The sequence below is a fragment of the Balaenoptera physalus genome (genome assembly GCF_965194825.1).
Source record: "Balaenoptera physalus genome assembly, chromosome: 2".
NCBI lineage: Eukaryota > Metazoa > Chordata > Mammalia > Artiodactyla > Balaenopteridae > Balaenoptera > Balaenoptera physalus.
In genome coordinates, this window is record NC_138883.1 from 63,040,129 (window position 1) to 63,047,406 (window position 7,278).

Genomic DNA, 7,278 nt, shown 5'->3' on the forward strand with positions numbered 1-7,278 from the left:
TGTTGCGGAGCACAGGCTCCAGACGCGCAGGCTCAGTAATTATGGCTCACGGGCCTAGTTGCTCCGCGGCATGTGGGATCTTCCCAGACCAGGGCTCGAACCCGTGTCCCCTGCATTGGCAGGCAGATTCTCAACCACTGCGCCACCAGGGAAGCCTGTATCTATATTAAGCTAAACATGAGTTCCTGATGATGCCTCCAACTCAAATCCACTACCACATGGATGATTCTACCTTCCTCCCTGGGCTTATCTGAAAAATTCCCACTCCAACAAGAAGAAGCTTGGGTCCCGCCATCGGCCATCCACTTACATAATTATTTAATTCCAATATACATGTATACCAGTATCAAAACTCTTAAGCCATACCCCCATGGGAAAAAGACTTAATCAACTAGAGTACAGTGTTTACGTACATTTTCTTTAGTCTTCAGTCTTACAGATTCCTCTCATTTTCAAATGAGTATGTTTTCCCTACCTTTTTCAGTGAAGCTGTTGCATACATTGTAATACGGTTACTTTGTCACATTCTGTGTTCCAACCTGGGATCCTCTGACCTTCTAACTGATTTTTTAAATTTGCATATATTACAGTTCATTCTATGTTCTATAAGGTTCTATGAGTACTGATAAATGCATAGAGTCAAGTATCCACAATTACAATATCATATAGGATTATTTCACCACCCTAAAAAATCCCCAGTGCTTCACCTATTCACCCCTCTTTCCTCTTCTCCAAGCCTCTGGCAACCACTGATTTTTACTGTTGCTATAATATTGCCTTTTCTAGAATGTCATATAATTAAAATCATAAAGTATGTGGCCTTTTCAGACTGGCTTCTTTCACTTAGTAATAAGCACTTAAGATTCATTCCTGTGTTTTCATGGCTTGATTTTTTTTCGTTGATGAATAGTATCCCATGGGTGTAACACAGTTTTTTTATTCACTCACCTATTAAAGGACATCTTGGTTCTTCCAATTTTTGGAGTTATGAATAAAGATAATACAAATATTTGTGTGCAAATTTTGGTGAGGTCATATTTTCAAACCAATTGGGTAAATATCTTGGCGTGTAATTGCTGGATCATATTGTAAGAATATGTTTAACTTTATAAGAAACTGCCAATCTGTCTTCCAAAGCAGCCTGTACCGTTTTATAGTCCCACCAGCAATGAATAAGAGCTCCTGTGCTCTGCATTCCCACCAGCATTTGATGCAGCATTTGTTTTGAATTTTTGGTCATTCTAATATGTGTGCAATAGTATCTTACTGTTGTTTTAATTTGTAATTCCCTAATGATAAATGATATTGAGGATCTTTTCATATGCTTATTTGCCATCTGTATATCTTCTTTGGTAAGGTGTCTATCCAGTCTTTTGCCCATTTTTTAATTGGGTCACTTGTTTTCTTGAGAGTTCTCTGTATTGGGTTGGCCAAAAGTTTCCTTCAGTTTTTAGGTAAAAACAAAAGACACATTTTTCATTTTCACCAAGAACTTTATTGAACAACATATTCACCCTTTTGTTCCACTACCTTCTGCCATTTTTCAGGCAACTTCATAATTCCATCTTCCCAAAACTTTTTATCTTTTTGAGCAAAGAACTGTTCCATGTGCCTTTTACAGTCTTCCAGGGAATTGAAATGTTTTCCATTAAGAGAATTTTGTAAAGAGCTAAATAAATGGAAATCCAAAGGTGCAATGTCTGGTGAATACAGCATATGAATCAGAACTTCCCAGCCAAGCTGTAACAGTTTTTGCCTGGTCATCAAAGAAACATGTGGTCTTCCATTATCCTGATGGAAGATTATGCATTTTCTGTTGAATAATTCTGGAGGCTTTTCGTCAAGGGCTGCTTTCAGTTGGTCTCATTGGGAGCAGTACTTGTTGGAATTAATCGTTTGGTTTTCCAGAAGGAGCTCATAATAGAGGACTCTCTTCCAATCCCAATATATACAACATCACCTTCTATGGATGAAGACCGGCCTTTGGTGTGGTTGGTGGTGGTTCATTTCGCTTGCCCCATGATCTCTTCTGTTCCACATTATTGTACAGTATCCACTTTTCATCACCCGTCACATTTTGTTTTAAAAACGGAACGTTTTCGTTATGTTTCAGTAGAGACTTGCATGTGGAAATACGGTCAAGAAGGTTTTTCTTGCTTAACTTATGTGGGACCCAAACATCAAAGTGATGAACATAACCAAGCTGGTGCAAATGATTTTCCACGCTTGATTTGGATATTTTGGGTATAACGGCTATCTCCTGCATGGTATAACATTGATTGTTCTCAGTTAATGTCTCAGTTTGATCACTATGAACTTCAACTGTTCTAACCGACCCTGGAGCATCATCCAGCGAGAAATCTCCAGCATGAAACTTCACAGACCACTTTTGACACGTTCGATCAGTCACAGCACCTTATCCATACACTGAACAAATCTTTTTTGTGTTTCAGTTGCTTTTTTACCTTTCTCAAAAGGCATAGTATGCCAGAAATGTTGTTTTTTTCTTCCATCTTCAATATTATAATGACTACACAAAAATTCACCAATTTTGATAAGTTTTTTTTAAATGCACACTGATATGACAGCTGTCACAATACAATCTAACAAAATTGTTTCGAATGAAGTTAAAGACAACTAAGTGCTGCTAGAGCCATCTTGCAGAAAAAAACAAACGATAATTTTGGCCAACCCAACATGTTTTAAACAAGTCCTTTTTCAGATATGTGTTTTGCAAAGATTTTCTGTAAGTCTATGGCTTATCTTGCGATTCTCTTAACCGTGTCTTTCCCACAGCAGAAACTTTAATTTTAATAAAATCTAACATCAATTTTTTTCTGTCATGGGTTATGCTTTTGGTGCTATACCTAAAAACTCATCACCAAATGAAAGCTCACCTAGATTTTCTGTTTTCTTTTAGTAGTTTTACAGTTTTGCACTTTACTTTTATGTATCCTCCGTTTTGAGTTAACTTTTGTGAAAGGTGTAAGGTCTGTGTCTAGGCTTATTTTTTTGCATGTGGATGTCACTTGTTTCAGCACATTTGTTGAAAAGATTATTTTTTCTCCATTGAATTGCCTTTGCTCCTTTGTCAAATGCCAGTTGACTATATTTGTGTGGTCTATTTCTGGGCTCCGTATTCTGTTCCATTGATTGCTGTGTCTATTCTTTCACCAGTACCACACTCTCTTGATTACTATAGCTGTATAGTGAGTTTTGAAATCAGGTTGTAGCAACTTTATTCTTTTTCAGTGTTGTGCTCTCTATTCTGGATCTTTTGCCTTTCCACATAAACTTTAATTTTTTATTATTTATTTATCTGGCCACACTGCACGGCATGCGGGATCTTAGTTCCCCGACCAGGGATTGAACCCACGCCCCCTGCAATGGAAGCTCAGAATCTTAACCACTCGACCACCAGGGAAGTCCCTCCACATAAATTTTAGAATCAGTGTGTTGATACCTACAAAATACCTTCCTGGAATTTTGATTTGTATTGTGTTCACTCTATAGATCAAGTTGGGAAGAACTGACATCTTTAAAAAATTGAATGCTCCGTTCCATGAACATGAAATATCTCTCCACTTATTTATATAGTTGATTTCTTTCATCCGGATTTTGTAGTTTCCTCAGATTTAATTTTTAATAATGTAATAAATTAGCAAAAGCTCTTTGGGGTTCCTCAATAATTTTGATCCTGAGACAAAGAGCTTTGAGAACTGCTGGTCTCTCTCTTGATCACTTCTTTTGGTTCTTAATTTTCTAACTGCTAACTTCATTTCCTTGCCATTCATGTCTCATTAGGATTCAATTGGTAAGCATTCTCCTGTTACTATTGCAACACAGTTGGAATTTCAACCTTCTCATTCACAAGTAATGAAACTAAAACAGATACCATGTCTAAAGTACTGGAAGTAAATGTACAGCTTTTATAATAAAATGTAATCAGCTAATAATGACTGCACACAGTGATTTCCCTCCAAAGAGTATGGTATGGAAAAGCCAAAAACAAAACAAAACAAAACAAAACACTTTACATTAAAGAAACCTGACAATACTTCGGTCAGGTGATCTAGGTCAACATCAACAGTGGAGGTCAGGATGATAGCATGTACCATTGATATGATGTGATGAAAATGGTACTTTACCTCTGTGATCTTCCTCCCCCAAACCCAAAACCTTACTCTAATCATGAGAAAAACATCTGACAAATTTCAGTAGAAGGGCATCCTTCAATAAACCTGACCAGTATTCCTCAAAACTCTTAAGGTCATCAAAACCAAGGAAAATATGAGAAATTATCACAGCCAAAGGGAGCCTAAGGAGAAATAATAACTAAATGTAATAAGGTATCCTGGATAAGATCATGGAACAGAAAAACGACATTAGATAAAAATAAAACTATAGAATTTAATTAATAATAACATATCATTACTGGTTTTTTAAATGTAATAAATATACCATACTAATATAAGATGTTAATAACAGGGGAAACTGCAGCAGTTGGGCAAATGGGCACTCTCCATACTACTGGCCCAATTTTCCTGTACGTTTTAAATTGTTTTGAAAAATAAGTCTGTTCAGTAAAAAGATCAGTGGTTGCCAGGGGTTAGAGGGAGGGATGAATAGGTGGAGCACAAAGGATATTTAGGGATATGAAAATACTCTGTATGATACTATAATAGTGGACACATGTCACTATACATTTGTCCAAACCCATAAAATGGGTATCACCAAAAGCAAACCCTAATGTAAACTATGGTTTTTGGGTGAAAATGATATGTCAATGTAGGTTCACCAACTGTAACAAAGGTACCACTCTTGTGGGGAATGTTGCTAAATGGGGGAGGCTGTGCATGTGTGGGGGGAGAGAGCCTATAGGAAATCTCTGCATCTTCCTCTCACTGTGAACCTAAAACCAAACTACAGAAATAAAGTCTATTTTAAAAATCTATTAGTTTTTAAAAATCTCTTAAATTTGAATAAACCTGACTTTATAATAAATAGTAATGTAACACTCACATTTGGGAGATTGATGATGACCTATTTTTCTTGGGATGTTCATGATTTTAAACTTAAGTTTGAATTCTAGTTTTCACAAGCAATATTTCAAAGAGAATTTTCTGAGTTTTTCTTTTCGAAATAAATATGTCTCCAGTGGGAAAATCTTATGCTTTTATAGAGAAAATCAGGCAGTGGTCTGGGCATGCTATCTCTAAATTACATGAATACCACTATGTTTTGCAATAGTGTTTCCTTTTTTCCTCAGGTATGCCAGCCATATAATTGTTATTAATGATATGTTACAATTTTTATTTTCTAAAATTATTTCATTCATTTACTAAACATTTACTGAGTGCCTTGCAAGAGAAAGGGAGGGGAACTGACACTCATTCTTCCATACAACAGATATTTATTGAGGGCTTTTTTTTTTTCCTAAATAAATTTATTTATTTATTTATTTATTTTTGGCTGCATTGGGTCTTCGTTGTTGCGTGTGAGCTTTCTCTAGTTGTGGTGAGCGGGGGCTACTCTTCATTGTGGTGCGTGGGCTTCGCATTGCAGTGCTTGTTGCAGAGCACAGGCTCTAGGTGCACAGGCTTCAGTAGTTGTGGCACACAGGCTCAATACTTGTGGCACACGGGCTTAGTTGCTCCGTGGCATGTGGGATCTTCCCGGACCAGGGCTCGAACCCGTGTCCCCTGCACTGGCAGGCGGATTCTTAACCACTGCACCACCACGGAAGCACTACTGAGGACGTTTTGTACAGGGTATTTTGCAAGAAGATGGGATACAGGATAGTGGGAGAGCAAATTTTTAAACAATTACACAAATTGCTCCATTAAACTTCTATGAAGGGAGTTTCCACAGCGGGAGCTACTTCAAGTAGGCAGCCCTGAGAGAGCACTGTGGTGTTGAGACCATCGAAACACAGTACACATGACTCAAGGCAGCTGTGTGACTGACAGTGTCTTGGTGCTCCGGCCCAGTGTCAGGCCTGAGCCTCTGAGGTGGGAGAGCTGAGTTCAGGACATTGGACCACCAGAGACCTCCTGGCCTCACGTAATAGCAGTCAGCGAGAGCTCTCCCAGAGATCTCTGTCTCAATGCTAAGACCCAGTTCCACCCAACGGCCAGCAAGCTCCAGTGCTGGACGCCCCATGCCAAACAACTTTCAAGACAGGAACACAACCCCACCCATTAGCAGAGAGGCTGCCTAAAATCATACTAAGTTCACAGACACCCAAAAACACACCAATGGACACAGCCCTGCCCACCAGAAAGACAAAATCCAGCCCCACCCACCAGAACACAGGCAGCAGTCCCCTACACCAGGAAGCCTACACAAGCCACTGAACAAACCTTGCCCACTGGGGGCAGACACCAAAAACAACAGGAAGTACAAACCTGCAGCCTGCGAAAAGAAGACCCCAAACACAGTAAGTAAGTTAAGCAAAATGAAAAGATAGAGCAATATGCAGCAGATGAAGGAAGGTAAAAACCCACCACACCAAACAAATGAAGATGAAACAGGCAGTCTACCTGAAAAAGAATTAAGAATAATAATAATAAAGATATCTAAAATCTTGGAAAAAGAGTGGAGAAAACACAAGAAACGTTTAACAGGGACTTAGAAGAACTAAAGAGCAAACAAACAATGATAAACAACACAATAAATGAAATTAAAAATTCTCTAGAAGGAATCAATAGCAGAATAACTGAGACAGAAGAACGGATAAGAGACCTGGAAGATAAAATAGTGGAAATAATACTGCAGAGCAGAAAAAAGAAAAAAGAATGCAAAGAATTAAGGACAGTCTCAGAGACCTCTGGGACAACATTAAACACACCAACATTCGAATTATAGGGGTCCAAGAAGAGGAAAAGAAAAAGAAAGGATCTGAGAAAATATTGGAAGAGATTATAGTTGAAAACTTCCCTAATATAGGAAAGGAAATAGTCAATCAAGTCCAGGAAGCACAGAGAGTCCCATACAGGATAAATCTAAGGAGAAACACGCCAAGACACATATCAATCAAACTATCAAAAATTAAATACAAAGAAAAAATATTAAAAGCAGCAAGGGAAAAGCAACAAATAACATACAAGGGAATCCCCATAAGGTTAACAGCTGAACTTTCAGCAGAAACTCTGCAAGCCAGAAAGGAGTGACAGGACATATTTAAAGTGATGAAAGGGAAAAACCTACAACCAAGATTACTCTACCCAGCAAGGATTTCATTCAGATTCGACAGAGAAATTGAAACGTTTACAGATA

At 38.1% G+C, this 7,278-nt stretch overlaps 1 protein-coding gene across 1 annotated transcript in view; it reads right to left on the reverse strand.

The window, feature by feature from the left end:
* BRMS1L (BRMS1 like transcriptional repressor) overlaps window positions 1-5,662 on the reverse strand; it is a 53,987-nt gene extending 48,325 nt beyond the window's left edge. Inside the window, exon 1 of the mRNA XM_082452217.1 lies at window positions 156-5,662. The gene's annotated coding sequence lies outside the window, so the exon portion shown is untranslated. The remainder of the gene's footprint in view (window positions 1-155) is intronic.
* Window positions 5,663-7,278: the final 1,616 nt, after the last annotated feature.